Source organism: Macrobrachium rosenbergii, chromosome 25 (genome assembly GCF_040412425.1).
Source record: "Macrobrachium rosenbergii isolate ZJJX-2024 chromosome 25, ASM4041242v1, whole genome shotgun sequence".
Taxonomy (NCBI): Eukaryota; Metazoa; Arthropoda; class Malacostraca; order Decapoda; family Palaemonidae; genus Macrobrachium; species Macrobrachium rosenbergii.
The window spans coordinates 38,055,599-38,078,409 of record NC_089765.1 but is presented as its reverse complement, the minus strand read 5'-3'; the positions used below and the strand labels follow the sequence as shown (position 1 = coordinate 38,078,409).

The window sequence follows — 22,811 nt, the reverse complement described above, 5'->3', positions numbered from 1 at the left end:
TTGTTGTTGTTGTTGTTGTCATGAGTCCTTTGGCATTCAGCCGCCCCAAGATGACCACAAACAGAACAAAAGAATCTTGAAAGCGCTAGACACTAGAATATGAAAACCGGTTCCGAAGACATCTTTGTTGGTCAACAGTTGCTGTATCTATGCTATTTTATAAATAGCATAGAAAACATGAAATTATCATTCGTAATGGGCATGCAGTCGTGTTCAACTAACTAAATGGCAGCTTGCTAAGCAAGTTTCATTGGAATGGAAAGCCACTACATTAAGTAAGAAATTCTAGAGAAAGGGTACAAAAAATTAAAACAAAGATAACAAATAAAAACACATAAAATAAGATTAGTTAGACGAAAGGGTAACGCACATTAAAGCATTGCATCCTCTAACCTAAGACCTCATGCATTTACTAGACTGCCAGAAAGACTGCTACACTTAGTAGCACGCACAAATGTACACGTAATAAGCGGAAAGTTTAAGTTTCCAGTATTTGTGATGATCGCTGACAAAAGAAAATCTTTAAAAATTATCCCAAGATGCTAATAAAGTCCAAAGAAATATTTCAGCGAAGGAGATAGATATAAGAAAACTCACGAACACCTTTCTTGCAGACAGCATTGGATGTCAATCTCTAATGCTGCAAAAAAAAAAAAAATTAAAATGGGAGCCCAAGGTAACACCTGGTTTTGTCAACATTTACTATACCGCTAGTTGCTGAATAGAATGTTAGAGGTATAAAATAAGTCTTCGTTATGCTGGCCTTCATTTTCATGTCCTGCTAAAGGTAAGATGTTATTTTGCCTTTGCTGTTTCCCCTTCTCATAGATTTTATAATTATAATGAAAATAACTGGTCGGAAATGAAAAAAAAGGTTTGGATAGGAATAAACTTAACTAGTCTTGGAATATGCAGATGATGCAGTTTTAATCATCAAAACACCATAAATTTTACAAAGTTCCTTAACAGAATGAATCATATATTTAAAGATGGAACTCATTGCAGCTAAATGAAACAAGTAATGAGAGCAGAGTATGCACAAAGGGCCAGAAAAACATCAAATGGAGAAATGGTCAATGAAGTTGAATCTTTCAAATGTTTAGGAGCAATAATATCCAATATAAGTTCTCTTGAATTAGATTTAGTGAAAGGCTATAAGTTAATATGATCTGTAACGCTGCAAAGACATGAATTATGGTATGATAATGCAGCTGAATTTAAAAGATTTTGTCTATATGAGAGTAAAGCTTTAAGAATATAAGAAGTCGGATGGGAGGAGGGTTAGAAATGATACTATAAGGGAAATTGCACAAGCTCCATATGAGATGAGATAGTGATGAAAAGGATATGGAAATAGCTTGAACATATCCTTTGCTTAACCCTAAGGAGGGTATTCGGTAATGTCAGCTGGGCTCCTGTGGGCACCGGAAGAGTAGGAAAGTTAAGATCTACTTGGATGAGAGCTATGAGGAGGGAGGCTGGAAATGCCTGGAGATTCACATAAGATAATGCATCGGAAAGAAAGAGTGGTGGAATTTCACAGAGGCCCTTTTGCATCACACAGCTTTGGAGGTAATGATGAAACATATCACTGCCATAGGTTGCTTTATATGCATACAGTAATATAACATTCAAGGCCAACAATTGTACCACTAATGTAGCCTTAAACCAACAATGCAACTATGGCCCAAGAGCACGGCCTAGGGAACACCAGATATGACATCTTTTGGCTAAATACTTCATTATTACTAGTGACAATAATGATAATGGAATTAAGGTAAAACATTAACTTGGGTGCTGGATTAATTCACCACCCACGATTTGGGTCTAAGGAAGATGAGCTGATTTGTATGTGTATTAACTGGCTCCGTAATATTAAAGTATAACGACGCCATCGATGGATTTTCAGTTAATGAAAATTCAGTAATATCTGAAGTCACAAATCGGAGAGCAACTCCTTACAAATGTTATTAAGTCGTATAACAGTAAATTAATTATCCAAAAACATTTTTCATGAAGCCCTCTTATTCTGAGTTTTGAACTTTTGCTTTTCAACAACACTGACTTTACTCAATTAGCCTGATTAACCTTGGTTATTAACACTTTTATTCAAGTAACTTTTTTCATGCAACTTTGCCATACGCTTTTAATGTTACAAGGCACTGCTCGACCTCATGCATATTCAGCGACTAGCTATTTTTATTACTTTTGAATGATGGAAACATTCGTCCTTTATCTACAATAATTTGTCAAACTAGAATGGAGTTACCAAAGGTCACATGTAGGAGTCAAGGACTTGAAACTTTTCCCACTCACTCTTTATAAATGTAAAGCACTTACACAAAGACTGTTTGATAACGCATACACACATATGTACATACACACACACACTATATAAATATATACATACATACACATAGTGAGTGTGTGTGTGTGTACGTACGTATGTGTATGCGTTTCTGAAATTTTTACACTAAATGCACCTAACATAAATGTAAACACATGCGCTCTCACACACATACACACATATACACACACACACACACACTATATATATATATATATATATATATATATATATATATATATATATATATATATATATATATATATATATATAATATATATATATTATATAATATATATACAGTATATGTGTGTGTGTGTGTAAAAATATCAGTGACACTTCCCTATCTTTAATACACAATTTGAACTGGGAATCAACCCTTGGGAAACTGTGAAGTGTTAGGAAAGGAGGATGGTGAGGTGGGGGGTTATGGAAGGTTACCAGAAATGTCTCAAGGATATTTCAACAGAAAAACTCGCTGCAAAAAGACGAAAAATACATACGGCATAGGTTTTCACCTCAAGCATACACAATTGAAAAGAACCGTGGTGAAAGAATCAATTGGGCTTTTTCATCTGAGAGTTGTAGGTTACAGGGAACTGGTAGTAAGTCCATCAGATACCGGTGAATGTAATGTAATTGTGTGTTTTTAGGCTATGTGAAACAAATATCCTCATATTAACACAATTATTATTATTATTATTATTATTAACAACTGGTGTTGTACCGAGATGCTGCACATTGTTTATGATACCTCATAGGCTTCATTCAAGTATGACTAGAGCCTATTCAAGAGTTTGCACAAGATGAATGAGGCAACCAATGCATGTACAAAATAAAACCGTCAAAGGACAAAGTAATAACGAAAAACTCGAGACGATTAGCAAGGACGATAGGACGAGTGAATGCCTGCCTGCTTCACATAACAGGGATGAGTCAGAATAAATAGGATATTTAATGCCAATGGCTACAACACCTTTAATGCATGGAGAGCAGCTGTCTACTACAAATGACACCTACAGATGATTATGAACAAATGCTGTTTACTATTACGGTTACTGGAAAAGGAACGGTGTACGACACTGGTTTGGCCTGTACTATGGACGGACAGGATACAAATTTTTTAATTCTGTAGAAACGCAAAATGATTATGAAAAATTGAGTACATAGACCGATTTGCTTTAACAGAACGTTTGGGAAGGAATGAATAAGACGTATTGCTGCTGGAGTAAAAATGAATAGCCTATATGACTAATATAGGACTGCTGAGACATGCTACTAAAAGAATGACCCAATCTTAAAACTGGAAAGAAAAAAGGTGATGCAAACTGAACAACTAAAACACATGTAGACAAAGGCATAATTAATTAATGATAACTATAAGGAAGAACGACTAACGACAAACATCTTAAGGACATCAGTACACTTAAGAATTTGAGGGCGTTAAGTGAATGGTCCTAAAGACAGTATCAAGAAAAATAAAATCTTACGTATTTACATAAATATACTTCTGTGTGTGTGTGTGTGTGTGTGTGTGTGTGTGTGTGTGTGTGTGTGTGTGTGTGTGTGTGTGTACACCGAAATGGAAATAGAAATGGGTATGTAAGATTAAGATTGTAACTCCAAACCCCTCTCTATCCTGTTTTTGAGACCCACGTCAGTCGACTAACTAAAAAGTTCACAATCCTCTCTTTTGGGTCATAGACACGCCATATATATATACATATATATATATATATATATATATATATATATATATATATATATATATGTGTGTGTGTGTGTGTGTGTGTGTGTGTGTGTGTGTGTGTGTGTGTGTGTGTGTGTGTCCGGGGAGAGAGAGAAAACTGGAATGCTACTTCAGCATTGCAATACGAATAAAAAGACAGTCTTCACACAGGTATGGCTAAGAAAACGGCTAGGGAAATCACTATTAGTTTAGCAAAAAAAAAAAAAAAAAAAAATTAGTATTATCACAAGGAAAATACTACCAATAACGACTAAACTTCGTAAATGAACTTACTATTCGCAACCAATCTTACGTTAAACTTCTTAGAGAATAACATTTCACGGCATGTTACCCACGCAAAATAATCCCAAAGGCCCAACTACTAAGAAGACAACTAAAAAGAGCCAAAAAAAAAAAAAAAGTCTCGAAGCCATTCTCCCTCAAGTACATGACGGGACGTTATTAGACAAAGAGGTCCAGTCTGCTATGCCCGCTATGTTCCGAAGTTACGGGGCACTAAACTTCATTAACGCCTCCGTGCGATTCACTTTAAATACAGTCCTTGTTTTTATATTTTAAAACAAAAATATTATACGAAATAGTCTCATAACGATTTCTTTTTTATGTAAATTTATTATTTTTTAATCATTTTTCATGTTACTATTTACTCTTTTCTTGATTCATCTTTGTCTAATTCTTCAACCTTCAAATATATATGTATGTGTGTATATATATATATATATATATATACACACACATATGTATATATATACTACATATATATATATATATATATATATATATATATATATATATATATATATATATATATATATATATATATATAGTGTACATTTTTCTGTACGAAGCCAGACTTGTGATGAAACTTCGAAATTAACGAACAGACAAAAGAAATTAAATAATTCCATTTAACTTAAAAGGAACTAAGCATACATTTTAAAAAATCTAGGTAAATAATCAAACTTGGTAAATATGTCAATAACGATAGAAGTCATTACGTCACCGGAAAAAGAAAACCCTCATTAAATTATGTCACGAACAGCGGAGGATCACTGAAAACGAGACAAAAATTCTTTGAGATGCCAGAGCGCAAAATTACATTTCTTGGAAAACCTACTGCCGTAGCGAGTAAGTACTTCAGGAAAATAAATAAAGGCAGCAACAAACCGGATAGGAACCAGCAACACGCCTATGGGTAAACCAAAGAAGAAAAAAAAAACGATGAATATGAGAGAGAGATAATATACGAAGAAATATGAGAGAAAAAATACGAAGAAGTATGAGAGAGAGAGAGAGAGAGAGAGAGAGAGAGAGAGAGAGAGAGAGAGAGAGAGAGAGAGAGGATGGGGGTCAGCGCCCTGAACACGATTGCTTCGCCCTTGATCACTCGACAAAGGTCGAGCCCAGATGGGGTGAACACTCGAGCTCACTCCAGGACAATAAACCCTATCTCGTCGACGACGGTCGACGAAGGCAACGGAGAAAAATAGCAACGAAAAAAAATCTTAAAAATCTCTTATCAACGTCCTCATAATTCCCAAACATCACCTTACTCAATCCCCTCCTTACAGCATTCTTGTTCATTTAAAACCACGAATGTAGTACATTATATAATATACCTTTACGTGTAATTGAAACCATCAATTGAGTAAGCGAAATTACGGCTCCAGACCAGTAGCATTACGTTCCTTTTTTTTTTTTTTAATCTTGACACTAAACAAGGAACTAGAGGCATGCTACTGTACCGGAAGTCCCTTGGTTATTCGTGAATGGGCGAATGTGAATGCGACGGGAAAACAAAGGAGGGGGAATTGCGAAAGTGAATACGGAAAATTACAGAGCAAATACGTGATAATTTTGTTGATAAAAATATGGCAAATATGTGACTGAAAATATAAACGTCAGTTAATGAAATGGCGCAATCTCTAACAACAGACTATAGTCAGTTCACAAACGGAGTAGCTGTCCCGCAATTAGATACATGTGACGTTTGCAATAGTCTCAGACGTTTTATATCAAGCCAATTTTCACTTGGTAAAACAAGGAACTGTTCGACAATTCCATTTATAAAAATTACGTTAAAAGAATGTTCGTGAATGGGAAAGCGTAGGTTCTAGTTCTAGAGTGTATTCCCGTCTTCTGAATGAAATTCATAAATATTATTTAAAATCATCCGTATATCTCATTTCATAGCGTCCTCTCTCTCTCTCTCTCTCTCTCTCTCTCTCTCTCTCTCTCTCTCTCTCTCTCTCTCTCTCTCTCTCTCTCTCTCTCACACACACACACACACACAGTGCCTTAATAGCGAATCTAACGAGACAATTACTTGAGCTATTAAGGTACGTCCCTGTCAAGCACCTCAGACCGAAGAAAATAGTAGCACATTCAAAAGGCAAGCTGCTATGTTCCCTTCTACCCTTAATCTACAATTCTGAAATACAGTCATACTGGCCATTTCTCGTATAAGTATTCAGAGATTCACTGGACGTTGGTGCATTCAAATAACTCTCATATCATAAGGATTTTCGGCAAAACTAGAAACTGCATTTAACGTTTGGTGTATTGGTGGCTAGCCTTGAAAAAATGTTTTTTTTATTTTTAAGTTCTTCTACTCTGAGAATGCGTGGTATATATACATTATCTTATTTTAAAACTGGCAAGTTTTCGTACTTATATTTATCGAAACAATACTCTTCAAGTATATATATATATATATATATATATATATATATATATATATATATATATATATATATATATATATATATATATATATATATATATATATATATATATATATATATATATATATATATATATATATATATATATATATATATATATACACACACATAATTACACATATATACGCCTTTTCACATCAGAGGGAATGGCTCCAGAGGGTATTAGCCCTGCGGTTGTCAACAAGTCTCCCGGGATGAGACGGCTATCCCACGTCTTCTCAACCTGGCTGCTACCCACCACAGTCGAGTATCACATGCATTATCCACTACTTGGGTCAGCATACAGAATTTTTCAGGAAATGGGTTTGAGTCGTTTCCATCCAACTAGGATCGATTCCCGGTATCTCTCGCCTGAATGGAGGAGATTACATATATATATATATATATATATATATATATATATATATATATATATATATATATATACATACACTCGTATATATGTGTGCGTGTGTGTTAATTTTCATCACATCGCAGTGACATTTTGTATACAAACGTTAAACTACAAATATCGTGTAATAAATGGTTTGGTACCACGTGACTCGAACACTCGACAGTACAACCAGTGACTTCCAGTCGACGCTCAAAACCTCTCTTGATAGCCCATTGGTTGTACCCCGTTGGTTGTATTGTCGAGTGTTCGAGTCACTTATGTACAAACCATTTATCACTCATATATAATTCCCCTTCTGTTGATGTTCCCGAAGTAGCGCAAACTGGATATTAAACGACATTTGTAGCTTAATGATATATATATATATATATATATATATATATATATATATATATATATATATATATATATATATAAATTATATAGGCTATATGCATATATGTGTGCATGTGCGCGCGCACGCGTTTAATGGCCACAGTGAAATCTTCACTTCCCGACGTGTTGATTTTCAGATAAGCATATCAGCACAGGACTATCCGTATAGGAAATAGACAAAGGAACTTTCACTTTCATGGGCAGATGATGCAATACCCAAATTTAACGCCATCCGAACAGAGACAGTCCCATTAATTTTAAGAGCAATAATTGAATGCCTAAGATACCAGGAAAAAATTCAAATCCCCCAGATAAAACTGGAAAACCAACCTAACACCTCATTTTATTTATAAGAGATTAGTATGAATGACCGTTATTGTGCGACTGAACATCTTTTCCGTGCAAAGTTGAATAGCTGAAATGTAAGGAAAATTTTTTTAGGTTTAGTGGGGTAATTGCTATCCCCACGGTTTTAAAACAGTGATTATGGCACCACCACAGCTGCCGTGCAAACGAGTGGGTAAAAACACTTACCCCTCACGGCCATACCAAAAGAATACGCCCTGAAGAACTCCAGTTTCTCCAGAAATGCTTGAAACCCACTAATAGATAACTGCACAGGCATACTTGTGCACTTATACGGGTAGAAATGCATGTCACATAGAAGGATTTGAAGCTTATCAATTTCAGAACTAATGCTTGATAAGTGACGTGCAATACCTGGACTTGCTGTAAATTGTTTGAGTCCAAATTTTACTTTAGTCATAACTCTGCTACAGCCGCACTGCAAATCAGTATTCGGATATCATTACTTCCAAAGAACCAAAGTAAGATTCACTGGTTATGTTTTTTTTTTTAAAGCTGGTAATCACGATATGCCCTCAAATTTTACCCACAAAATTGCATAGAGAAAGTTACTAATTTTTTTTTTTTTAGTAATCACAATCAATATTCAAAATGCGTAAAACTTCAGATGGAACACCGCTCCCCACCGCCCCCTACGCTCTATAAAGAATCTTTCACCTGTCAAGGAACCTTCCACATAACTGAATATCTTCGTGTGAAAAATGCACGAACAAGCATACAGAATGCAATAGCACAACAAAACCCCTTGCTCTAAACATGTGCAGTCATTTCCTTAAATACAAAATAACAGCCACTGATCACATGAATAAAAAAATTTATACTTTTACGAATTACTCTTAAATATTCAGAAACTATGGCACTTTGAATATAATGCAATGTAATCGTGCCATTTCAGATTCACACCTCTTAAATTTTGTCTGGCTATTTAACAAAATCTACATGCAAACCTGCATCCTCCAGTGTATCTGTCTAGTGTATGTGAATTCCCATTTATCTCATTTTTCCTGGAAAGTAAACAAAGTTTTCTCTTCTCGTACAAAAGGAAACAAAAATTCGATAACATCCAAGAAAACGCCCTGTCCGATATCCCTGACGGTATAAATGTGGCTTGTGCATTTCATTCTTACGGTTTTGCTTATTTATGTATTTTCGTTTTCACCAATCTAAAGAAAAATCGCCATTTCCCCACTTTGCATAAATTTTCGTCTGCGCATTAAATTTTATAACCCGGACCCTTTGAAAAACAGTATTTCGACAGGACATCTATTCTTACGTCACGGTCAGATTCAGAACGTCCGTTGTTATGAATAACAAATATATATATATATATATATATATATATATATATATATATATATATATATATATATATATATATATATATATATATATATATATATATATATAGGGAGGAACAGGATAGCCAGAAGACGTGGTAAAATTGCTGACATTATTATTCCTTAGAAATTAACAGAGGCACAGCCGAGCTTTTGGGAATACATAACTTCTCCCATCATCAGGGTCACTTATCTATAGAATGACATAAAAAATAAACAGTAAGAAAACTATTTTTTATGTCATTCTATGGATAAGTGACCCTGATGATGGGAAAAGTTATGTATTCCCGGAAGCTCGGCTGTGCCTCTATTAATTTCTAAGGAATAATAATGTCTACAATTTTACCACGTCTTCTGGTTATCCTGTTCCTCCTTAAATTGAAGTTTTCTAGAAACAACAACATAACCAGTTATATATATATATATATATATATATATATATATATATATATATATATATATATATATATATGTATATATATACTGTGTATATATATATATATATATATATATATATATATATATATATATATATATATATATATATATAATATATTGGCTTCGCCAATACCTTTCTTTGTTTACCTGTTTATTTGACCTGCACCGAGCTTCTAAACAATGTATACATGTGACCTCGAAAACCTAGCCGTTCATCTGTATCCTCCAAGGATACAATTGCTCGTGAGCATACAAAGAACGATTTTGATGTGAATCATAACAAAAAAATTAAGCTCATAATCTGTCATAAATAACATTCGTTTTCAAAAATGACAAGATCAGACACTTGTTTGAGATTAAACATTCATATTGAGACTAGCTAAAGTAATAATGAAAAGAATTATTCTTTACCAGGCACTCTGAAGGTGAATCATTATTTACCAGGCACTTTCAAGGTGAACTATTAAAGATAAGAACGGTTTCCCAACTAAAATTAATCATCCATTGAACCGCGACCGAATAGCTCCTAGCAAAGAATTATCATAGTTAGGCTAAATGTGCACAAAGAACTCTCACGAAAATCATGATCAGTAAATTCTTGTTTATCAACTATCTAAGTAATACGCGATCAAATAATTCTTATTGATCACCTTTCAACGATAAGCATGATCAAACAACTGCTGATTGCTCAGCTGATATAGCCTACATGATTGAACAGTTTTTAATGGTAAACCGTTCGTGATGCATGTGATGAAACAGGATCTTTAAAAATGAAAAATAGCTTTTTCCGAATAAACTAAAGGTAAAATAAACAATTATACTCACATAAAAACGTATTATTATTATTATTATTATTATTATTATTATTATTCCTCAGATCTGGAACATTACCATCAGCGCGAGTGTCTCTCTCTCTCTCTCTCTCTCTCTCTCTCTCTCTCTCTCTCTCTCTCTCTCTCTCTCTCAATGTCACGCCTTATTTAAAGCTGCTTGATCGAGCACAGACAAGACTAGTAACATATATTTATAGACCGCCTGACCGCGAGTGTAGTAAAAAAAAAAATTTTTTTTTTTTTGGTGGGAGAGAAATAGACCTTACAATAAAAGAGGAAAAATATTAAGCTTCTGTATGTGTAAACTAGACACATCGATAAAAAGAGACGTACCATCATATGTCGTGAAGCCACCAATCAAGCAATCCCATCAATCAGGCAATCAAGCAGCACACGGCAGTACTCTCTCTCTCTCTCTCTCTCTCTCTCTCTCTCTCTCTCTCTCTCTCTCTTTTCCTCCTACATCGATTCCCTAAAGGGGCTGTAGCGATCTGTGCTGTGAGAGAGAGAGAGAGAGAGAGAGAGAGAGAGAGAGAGAGAGAGAGAGAGATTACACTGCACATGAATACTAAAAAAGACGTACTCTCTCTCTCTCTCTCTCTCTCTCTCTCTCTCTCTCTCTCTCTCTCTCTCTCTCTCTCTCTCTCGTGCCATTTTGTGAAACAGCCAAAAACATTATTCCTTTATAAAACGGTAAAGATACACGATTATACCATAAAATTATTGTATCGAAACGGGGTCATTTCGTAATATAACTGCGCTTTCAATTATCTTTTATATGAGGCCATAAACCGTTTCTGAAACCAACTGCACATAACTTTACATTTAATAAAAATTAATACAATGTGCAATGATAAAGGCTACAGTCACTCAACGCATACATGACGCGGTAAGCACATGATGGTATCGTGTTACGTTCATTCCAAATTGAGTAACAGCACAACATTAACATTATACGGTGCATCTGTCTAACACATCGGTAATATATTCTATCATACTTCCATCAAATCAGCTGTGCTTTCGTTTTAATTAAGTATTTTACTGAAAGGAGCCAAGCTCAATTTTTCAAAATTGTGCACCTGATGAGTAAGTGAAATTATGTTAATCTATAGGAAAGTCCTTCCCTCCAAGAAGCCTTAGAATACCCGCTGGGCTACCACTTCTTACAGAGATCTCGACTTGTTTAGTTCGGGAAAAATTTCCCTCTCTTGTCAAACTTTGGAATTTCCTACCAGCTTTCGTTTTCCCTGGTTTCTACATTCTTACACATTTCAGTATTCGAAGGTAAGCAGTTATTAATTATTTTTTGTTTAAATCGGTCGTCCTGAGCTCGATCATAGTTTTTTGGTTGCTGTGTCATTAGTCTTCGAGTAAAATCCATAGTTTCAAACAGTAGGATCTTATCCCAATGGACACAAAATCGCCACTTTTTGAAATCGAAACGTTCAAGACTGAAAAGCACACAAAATCAAGAAGGGAATTCCAGCCCCCATAAGAAACTGAAAAAATAAATAAAGTTCGAGGCACCAATCTCCGATCGTCCTAAATTCCATGTCAAGAGAATCCTTAATAGCCGACGCATCCATTAATCTCAACTCTGAACTGCGTCTCTAAATTGTATGAAATCATATGAATGACCTTAGGCCGGGGGATGGGCAGGTAAAACAGATTCTGACTGCTGAAGCCTAAAGGGCCTTCAGAATGCCCTTAGGCTACTGGGGGAAGAAAATGTGATCAGTGCATTATAAATCATTAACAGTTGTACAGCACACCTCTCGAGCTAATAGCGTGGATTCGTTAACCATGAGCCTTGTCCGTTCAGCTAATGTTATTTGTAATGCTTAAAGTTGTCTTTTCGGTTTTTAGATTACCAGATAAATTCACTTGGGAATATTTCACTAACTAAAGCTAACAACGATGCGTTTTTAGTAATACCATAAGAGGTATGTTAATAATACCTCATGAAATCATGGAAGATGCTTATCGTAATAAACACCTTCTCCATCCACAAACAAAAGACCTAACAATCATAAAACAGAGCATCTGGTTTGAAGTGGGAATGACGTCATTGAAATCAGCTAATCGCAGAAGAAAACGGGGATGATGCAGCAGACAGACTCAGCATTAAGAAGCAACTTACAAGATTAAAAACATAAGAGAGAGAGAGAGAAGCGGTGGGGAGTTTAGATATTGCATATGATACGGAGAGATAAAATCTAAAGAAAATATCAGTGAACTCTCGGGATGTTCTATTTGCGAATGCAATAATGCACGATTCTGTAACAAATGATTGCAACCTTATATATCTGATATTACACTATAAAACTATATATATATATATATATATATATATATATATATATATATATATATATATATATACATATACACATATATACACACACACACAAAGACAAAATCCACGAAGGAAAGAGAAACAGTGGAGTGCTGCAAGGCCTTTCGACTTATAGTCCTTTACTTAGTGGACTGAAGAAATATAAAAATAAGTTTACAAAGAAAGCTCGTATAAATGACAGAAGGGGATTACAAAGGAAAATATATGTACCTGGAATCCAACATAACTGAAGAATTAGCAGACCTACCAAAACAAGGATAATATTTAAGAGATTTTACAAAGGGTTAGGCTCAACAGCTCAGAAGCAGGGACAGGACAATTAAAAGATTATACAAGGAAGGTGACTAACCACCAAAAAATGTTATAAAAGTACAAATCAGTAATTCTCATTTTGGTAAAGAATAAAAATTTTTACGAGGTGAACATTTTTACAAAAAAATATATATTAAACATACGAATACATAGAAAAATATATATAAGGTAACTAATTTTTAATTAAGTCAGTGATTTTATCTTTTAGGTCATTCTTGAACAGTGTACATATGCAGGGGTCCAAATAATATATGCCAGGGCTGAGATTAAAGTTACAACTGGAAGTAACCCGTATAGTAGTGGATTTAAAAGATTTCGTGAAGAGAAATCTTTCAATCTGGCAATCGATGAACTTTCAGTCCAATTTATCCTTTGAGATTTTTCACTTAAATGGACGAATATAGCATTGGATGTTTACCCAGTTTTGACAGAATACTTATGCTGCTTAATCCGTACATCTAAATCCTTGCTAGATTGGCCGATATAAAAAGAGGGGCAGTCCAAACATGGAATTTCATATATTATGTTGCTCTTTTCCCAAGGACTATTTTTTATTAACATTCCTTTAAGTGTGTTATTATAGGAAATAATGAGGTTGACATTAAAAGATTTAGATGTACGGATTAAGCAGCATAAGTATTCTGTCAAAACTGGGCAAACATACAATGCAATATTCATTCAAGTGAAAAACCTCACAGGATAAACTGGACTGAAAATTCAGTGTTGCCAGATCAAAAGCTTTCTCTTCACGAAATCTTTTAGAATCCGCTATTATACAGCTTACTTCCAGTTGTAATTTTACTCTTAGTCCTGGCATGTATTATTTGGACCCCTGTATATGTAAAATTTTCAAGAATGACCTAAAAGATAAAATTACTGACTTAATTAAAAATTGGCTACCTTATATATATATTTCTATGCATTCATATGTTTAATATATATATTTTTTGTAAAAAGGTTCACCTTGTAAATATTTTTAATGTTTACAAAAATAAGAATTACTGAGTTGTACTTTTCTAAAATTTTCTGGTGGTCAGTCACGTTCCTTGTGTAATCTTTTCATCGTCCTGTCCCTGCTTCTGAGCCGTTGAGCCTAATCCATTGTAAAATCTCTTAAATATTAACCCTGTTTTGGTGGGTCTGCTAATTCTTCAATTGTGTTGGATTCCAGGTACATATTTTTTCCTTTGTAATCCCCATCTGTCATTTATAATAGCTTTCTTTATAATCTTACTTTTATATTTCTTCAGTCTGCTAAGTAAAGGACTATATAAGTTGAAAGGCCTTGCAGCACTCCACTGTTTCTCTTTCCTTCATGGATTTTGTCTTTATATACTCATCATTTCATCATGTTCCATATTTTCGTGATTCAGTTGTATTATATATATATATATATATATATATATATATATATATATATTATATATATATATATATATATATATATATATATATATATATATATATATATATATATATATATATATATTATATATGTATATATGTATATATATATATATATATATATATATATATATATATATATATATATATATATATATATATATATATAATTGTAAGCTACAAACGTTCTTTAATATCAATTCGCTCTACCTCGGAAATAATATATTTTTCATATATGTTACCGAAGGGGAATTTTTAGTTGATAATAAGTTCGTCGTCCCGTGGGCTCGAACCAACGAAGGACAAGAACTCAGGACTACAGTGGACGCTTTAATCCACGTTATTATCAACTAAAAATTCCCCTTCGGTAACATATATGAAAATATATTATTTCCGAGGTAGAGCGAATTGGATATTAAAGGACGTTTGTAGCATACTGATTGTATATGAATCACGGTGATGTGATAAAAAGTCATATATATATATATATATATATATATATATATATATATATATATATATATATATATATATATATATATATATATATATATATATATATAAAAGACGCAAATATCACTTCTATCGAATTCACTATACAACGGGAATAACTTAAGCCCAAGGGGAATAATAATTGGTAAGTCCATCTGCCCGAACAACCGTCTGTCACTGTCTAAACCAAAGGCCCAAGCCTGAATCTTAACCGGGGAGATGCATTTATCAGATATAATAATATCCTTTGGGTTTATGTTAATCCCAAGGTAAAGAGACAGCGATATTAAGTGATATTTATGGCTTACTATTTATAGATATATATAGGCAGTATGTATATAATATATATAATATAGAAAGTTATAGCGTGCGTGTACTGTACGTACCGATAATCGTAATAAAGTACACATACAGAAATCACCCAGGTAATGCATCGTCACCATCCTCAATAACCAGACATTGGTCTTTCCCACTCCCTGCATTTGCCCCCTTCTGTTGTTCTTGTCGTCATTATTTATTTGTCATTCGAGCATTCCAATTCACTGTCCCAGCATCGTGCAACCTTTTAATAACATTCCGTTTATAATATTTAGCAGTCCAACTTTTCTTTTCTTTCAGTCATTGGTGAAAATTTAAAATATTGTAACTTCACATGGAATATAATCTTCAGAGGTCACTCCTTTTGGTTCTGCCAAAACACTAGCAAAGTCGTCGTTCGCTCGCCTTGAATCTATGCAATGACACTCTTCGTGGGCAAAAGGATTTTCCTTTTATTTATCGTTTTCTACAAGTTAACCCAAATAGCGACCATCTTTCTCTCTCTCCAAGCTATTTTCCTGTCTCTCTAAAAGACTCATTACTTTTAAAAGGGTGACTCCACCGAGTACATTTTCTAGGTTCCCAGAAGACACGACCTGATCTTAATTCTCTCTGCAGTTTCAATATTTTTGCCTTCCGAATTCCTCTACTTGCGTCACAGTCCAGCGGAGTTGAACAGTCTTCTTCTTTCTTCTTTAAACCTTTACTCAAGATATAAAAGTTTGGAGTGAAGCCAAACGAGACCTTAGTATATATATAAAGCTTGTTTGCTTTCTCACGGCAGTTGTGGCTAGCTAAGAAAAATAATACAAGGTTACAAACAACTTCAAACTAGGACAACACATAAACACTCATGACATTATTTTCTGTAAAAAGACATCCCTTCTCCAGCATAGACAACAATGCTTGCCCCCCGTTCGAATGTAGTGAACAAAGACTCAGTCATAAATTTGATAAAAACAAAAAACAAAAATGCTAATAGGGTTGCCCTTTATCTCATTGTGCTCAGTTTCATTTCTTTCCGCCATTTTTCAGTGGAGCGACTGGCTTTAATATATCTCACTTTAGCTTCTTTTCCTTTAATTGCAGCCCGCGTGCGCGTCTGCTGCTGTTGTACGCCGAAAAAAAAGACGAGTGAAACATTGTTAGTAATCAGTTATCTTTAAAAATAATGTAATTAAGGTTTTTCTTTTTTTCAGTGAAACAAACTGACTATCATAAACCACGAAGTCTCGTGAACGTCTGCCCAGGCTAGAATTATTCTGTTACTCTACGCTTCTGAATTATTTTCCTCGTGGTTCTTAAGTAGTTTGTTATTAATACCTCCAGTAAACAAAAAGACGGATCAGTTTACACGCAACACAAAGTACCAAGAAGCAACAATCTCTAAATGTTTTCTCTAACGTGTTTCTAAAAACACTTTCCCGATGTTTACTCGCACGTGCTTCTTAAAAGAGATAGACAGCATTATCACTGACGTTGTTAAATTTACTACAAAACAAAAACTTACGGGAAGCCATTTAGATCGCCAAGACAATTCACATCTCTGCTTATCTGCCCTTGCAGATGGTATTATTCACATCTGCTGCAGTATGGAGAACGCTCTTCCTGTGGTTGTAGTTATGGAGGGCGCTGCTTATTAAGGATATGTAGTTGTAGATATATGAAAGTAGTTATAACAGAAAATACAGAGAACAGAGCGCATATACCTGTTACTACAACATTACATTTCTGTAACATGGTCTAACTTCAAAGTTTCAAACCAAGAGGCTGCACTACAATTTTAAGTATGCGTCACTTAAAACAAAACCATAAGTACAGTCCTGTACTCATTCTCCCATTTGTTCAAGTGAAAGAAGAATAGTTATCATCACATCCGATACATTTACGGGGCGACGTGTATAAAAAAAAAAAATTGACAACAAACTAAAACCACTTTCAAAAAATGAAGGCACAACCGACGCCTAGTATAAATATAAATAAATGGACGTTAAAGGATTCCGTATAAAATAAGGATGTAAAAATGCTGTAATAGTTAAATAGGACAAATGCGTACTTTAAGCTCATAGAAGCCGCAATGTCAGTGAAAATCCGTTTCTCCGCCGAGTTCACGATTTGCTACAATGCGATCTCAGCAGCTCAAAACAAGCAATAATGACATAAGTAAAAATATATTTTAAAATCTGTATCGACACCAAACTAAGTTCTAGTGGCGTCTGGGCGTGATGGCACAATAGGCAGTCAGGGGATGGAATGGAGGGGGATGTAACCCCCACCCATCCTTCCTTACAAAAATAGGGGGGAGGATGGGGGGCGGGGGAGAGGGAGAAACAGTCTACACCATCAGTAAACAAATGTCTGGTGTTCCATCAGCTGCGGCTCATTCTTGTAGAGCAGCGAGTGTTTACATCACTTCCGCTTTGGATCTCTCTCTCTCTCTCTCTCTCTCTCTCTCTCTCTCTCTCTCTCTCTCGTGTCGAATATTCTTTCTCCCAGGGCTGCTCAAGTGTTGGGAGGGGAGGGGGGCGGTCCTGCTAGCCACAAAGGCAGCTTCATCTAACCAAACCGAAGGTCTGTCCACAAATCGATCATACTTATTATACCAGTTATTCTCTCTCTCTCTCTCTCCTGTTTGTACCCAGGTGACAGGTAAATGTACACCAAAATACCTAAATTAATAATAAGTCCCACTCTCGTTCCACGCCCAAGAATATATACCTTGCTAAAAATGTCTTTAATTAACTTAAAAACTATTCAGTATATTTTTTTAATGAAAACTTTACGTGCAAAATGACACTGCCAGTCAAAGACAAAATAAATAGAAAAAAGAATCCTCTCGCTAGCCAAAGCATCCATACACGCTATTACACCGATTCTTGCTAAAGAATAAATAATGTGATATTTTGCCCACAACCAATTATGTCAGCGCATGCCAACTTTGCAAACCAACCCTACTAGACAGCACCAAGAACGTAAAAAATGGTTCCTCTTATCCTCATATACGTCGTCTGATTCACATCCCCTTTTTGAGAGAGAGAGAGAGAGAGAGAGAAATCGTGCAACTTCCTGGACTTCCAGTGATTTTATGGTAAAAGAAGCTAAGCCAGACATCTCCCAGTTATATATTTTGAAGGAGTGATCCACCAAATGAAAAAAAAAAAAAAAAAAATTCTCTGACGAGCCACCTATGGTTACTAACAAAACATTAAAGAACTACTGTCTATGCATGAACATTTACATCTAACAAAGTGGCAATTAAGTTTTCTCATTTATGATGGACTAACCTTTGTAAAACTAACCGACAAATACGAAATATACAAACTTTAATTATATCAAAACTTCACCACAACTTCCGCACGCCTTGATAATATTGAATTATTTTTCATTCAGAATTTAGACTCTGGACTATTACCTGCCTTTCAAGTCTATTAAAGCCTACTATCCTAGCATTTACACGGGTGAAAACATCATTAATATTAGTAAACTTGTACCGCCAAAAAGGAGGGTTACATAAGAAGTGGTCAAGACGGCAATTCTAAAATCTAGGGACGTCCAGTACCGTCTCGAAGCTCGGACCAAGGACTTTTATCCTGCCACTGAAAAGAATAAAAAAAAAAAAAAGGCAAGCATCTCATATTTTGTAGAAATACTTATGACATAATCAACAGAAGCGAAGTAATGATTACTGCGGGAATACGATATAGAAGACAAGTTGTCCAGAGTGAGTAAAATTTGTATAATGGAAGATGATGGAGTCACGCGAGAAGTCGCAGAGAGGAAATTAGACGTAGGTACAAAGTTCTGGGATAAGAAAGTGGGTCGTGAATGGACTCTTAGATTGCTGGTGTTTGCAGATGATAGGGAAACGGAAGAAATGAGTGAAAAAGTTTGGTTGTGTTTGCAAGAATAAATTTGAGCCGCGGAAGATTTTGAGGGTACAAACTACGAAGATAGTGAACTGAATTATAACATGGATAACGGATGAATTGAAGGGGTAGATTTGCATAATTATTTGAGAGTAATATAAGTGACGCTGGTAGGATGAGAGAAGAGGCGTGACAAAACGGGTGAAGTGAGAAAGGTAGCAGGGTTTGTGCAAAGGATTGAGAAAAGACTTGGAGTGCCTATGGATGCCAAGATGGAAAAGTATGAGGGGATTACTGAATCAACCCTTCATCTAAGAAGTGAAGCACAATGTTGAATGCAAATGAGAAAAAAGGTTAAAGCTATATATATTTTTTGCATGGCATATGGGGAGTACCAGAATTGAAATGGCGGGAAATATGGAGAGACGTAGAAGAGGTAACAAGGTTAGTGTAGGATGAAAGAATCAACCCGAGTGTCTTGAGATGGTGTGCTAATGTGGAAAGAATGGTGAAAAATGTGTATAATCTGGAAAAGCTGGGGATGCTGTGGTGGGGAGGCGGGGGAGAAATAACACAGAATTGCTGGACTGATATCTAGGAAGTGTAAGAGCGTATGCAAGACTGAGGTAAATGGTAAATTTACCCAGGGTTTTCATCCACTCAGCAGTCGAGAAGGTATCTATCTGACAGTGACCCTTATGCTGTTTTCTATGGAGCCACTCCGTCAAGGACGCAAACACTAGTTATGATAATCACATTCAAGGAAGATATTCCATGGATTTCATTACTAAGTCAACAGGCGAAAGGATGCTATTGACGGTAGTCTGTCTAAAAATGCGACAGGTAAAAAAAAAGGAAAATGCCATTAACTTCATGCACCCCGGAATAAGCTCATGCAGGCCATTTTTTCTCGACAAAGATTATATAAGTTACAAACCAACTGATATTTCTAACTTTGAGTTTACGACCAAGGAGTAAAGACGGCTCGAAGGAGCACAGAATTGATATTATCAGAAATATTCAATCATTAAAGAAACTGTGATACTTGTGAACGTAACATAACCTGAAATGGCTATAAACCTCGCCAAAATCAATACGGCAAAATTATAAAGTAACTTAATGTTTTTATTTAATAGATATGGGCTTGAAAAGATAAGGAAAAACAAATAGCAACTTCGTCACACACAAATAACAGGCATGTCACAACCACTAACTCCCCAAACTGCAACAGGCGTAACCAGAGAAAGTGAGGACCGAAGACTAGTGACGAAAAAATAACGTGGTGTAATGCCGTATATGCCAGTGTCCCCCTGTCAAAGAGCTTAATATTACATAACTGACGAAAATCACAAACAATTCGGTTTGAATCCTGCACCATACAGCTATATATATATATATATATATATATATATATATATATATATATATATATATATATATATATATATATATATATATATATATATATATATATATATATATATATATATATATATATGGGTCATATATATTTGTGCGCACACACGAGCTGAATAAGTAATAAACACGTAAACACGAACAATCACTATTTTTGTGGAAACAAAAAATGAATTGACCGGATTCTTTCGAGCTTGACCTACAATTTTTTTAAGATGATAATATTTCAAAGACCAAACTGTTTACTTCATTCCACTGTCTCTCAACTCCTCTGTCTGTTGACTTTCGCGAACTCATTTCGTTACATGTGTCATTGCCCTTATTATTGATTATAAGAGGTTGAATTCTATTCGAGACAGGCTGCAAGATTTCACCCACAAGCACAAAACTAGGTTTGACTTCCTAATTACTTTGCTGTACAATTCATCCAGGTACACTCCTCTATTTGTTTATTGTCTCTTTTAGTATTTATCACTGTTTTTACATAAATGTATTCAGTTTTATCTTTATTTCCATTTTGTCATACGTGGATATTATTTCCATTTTGTCATACGTGGATATCTTACTGTGTGGAACTTCCCTGGCATTTTTCTCTAAAAAAAGGAGTGGCTCAAGAAGTCACTATCACATTTATCCTTTTACAAATGCTGTGTAAGAAGAGTTTACTCTGAAGTTAATCCTTACCTCACCATACTTCTGTTATTTTAGGCCCCTCAACTTTGTGGGGGTGTGGGGGGAGGGGCTTACCTGTAAGAAAGAGAAAATAGGTTAATACACCACACATTCAACTGTAACAAAAACTTTTTATTACTATGTGGTTTATAAACAAATACACAGTTACCAAGCAGACCACTAATTGCTAACACTGCTATGCTCATTAGCATCAACATACACGTTCACGAGATACACTCCTGTTAAAGATAATTGTATTTATTTCAGTATCAAACGGTTTCCCCTACCAGCCCTTTCAGTATCAAATGGTTTCCCCTACCAGCCCTTTCAGTATCAAACGGTTTCCCCTACCAGCCCTTTCAGTGTCAAATGGTTTCCCCTACCAGCCCTTTCAGTATCAAATGGTTTCCCCCACCAGCCCTTTACGTATCAAACGGTTTCCCCTACCAGCCCTTTCAGTGTCAAACGGTTTCCCCTACCAGCCCTTTCAGTATCAAATGGTTTCCCCTACCAGCCCTTTAAGTATCAAACGGTTTCCCCTACCAGCCCTTTCAGTGTCAAACAGTTTCCCCTACCAGCCCTTTCAGTGTCAAATGGTTTCCCCTACCAGCCCTTTCAGTGTCAAACGGTTTCCTCTACCAGCCCTTTCAGTATCAAATGATTTCCCCTACCAGCCCTTTCAGTGTCAAACGGTTTCCCATACCAGCCCTTTCAGTGCAAAACGGTTTCCTCTACCAGCCCTTTCAGTATCAAACGGTTTCCCCTACCAGCCCTTTCAGTGTCAAACGGTTTCCCCTAACAGCCCTTTCAGTGTCAAACGGTTTCCCCTACCAGCCCTTTCAGTGTCAAACGGTTTCCTCTACCAGCCCTTTCAATGTCAAATGGTTTTCCCTACCAGCCCTTTCAGTGTCAAACGGTTTCCACTACCAGCCATTTCAGTGTGAGACGGTTTCCCCTACCAGCCGTTTCAGTGTCAAACGGTTTCCCCTACCAGCCCTTTCAGTGTCAAACGGTTTCCTCTACCAGCCCTTTCAGTATCAAACGGTTTCCCCTACCAGCCCTTTCAGTGTCAAACGGTTTCCCCTACCAGCCCTTTCAGTGTCAAACGGTTTCCTCTACCAGCCCTTTCAGTATCAAACGGTTTCCCCTACCAGCCCTTTCAGTGTCAAACGGTTTCCCATACCAGCCCTTTCAGTGTCAAATGGTTTCCCCTACCACCCCAACAAGGGGTGGCTCTAGAGAAACTACAAGTCAGCGCTCACTCTCACATTGAAACCTTAACTGCTGAATCGTGGATTGGAATTGGAATATAAAATTAAGACCAAAGTCCAAGCGCTGGGACCTAAGAGGCCATTCAGCGCTGAAAGGGAAATTGAGAGTAAAGGGGTTTT

At 35.6% G+C, this 22,811-nt stretch overlaps 1 protein-coding gene across 9 annotated transcripts in view; it reads right to left on the bottom strand.

Moving 5' to 3' along the window:
- LOC136852569 (serine-rich adhesin for platelets-like) overlaps window positions 1-22,811 on the bottom strand; it is a 144,517-nt gene that overhangs the window by 60,434 nt on the left and 61,272 nt on the right. For 6 of the 9 annotated variants that reach the window (XM_067127363.1, XM_067127366.1, XM_067127367.1 and 3 more), the window contains exon 2: window positions 21,433-21,495. The exons of the other annotated variants lie outside the window; for them this stretch is intronic. The gene's annotated coding sequence lies outside the window, so the exon portion shown is untranslated. The remainder of the gene's footprint in view (window positions 1-21,432; window positions 21,496-22,811) is intronic. 9 annotated transcript variants of the gene reach the window in all.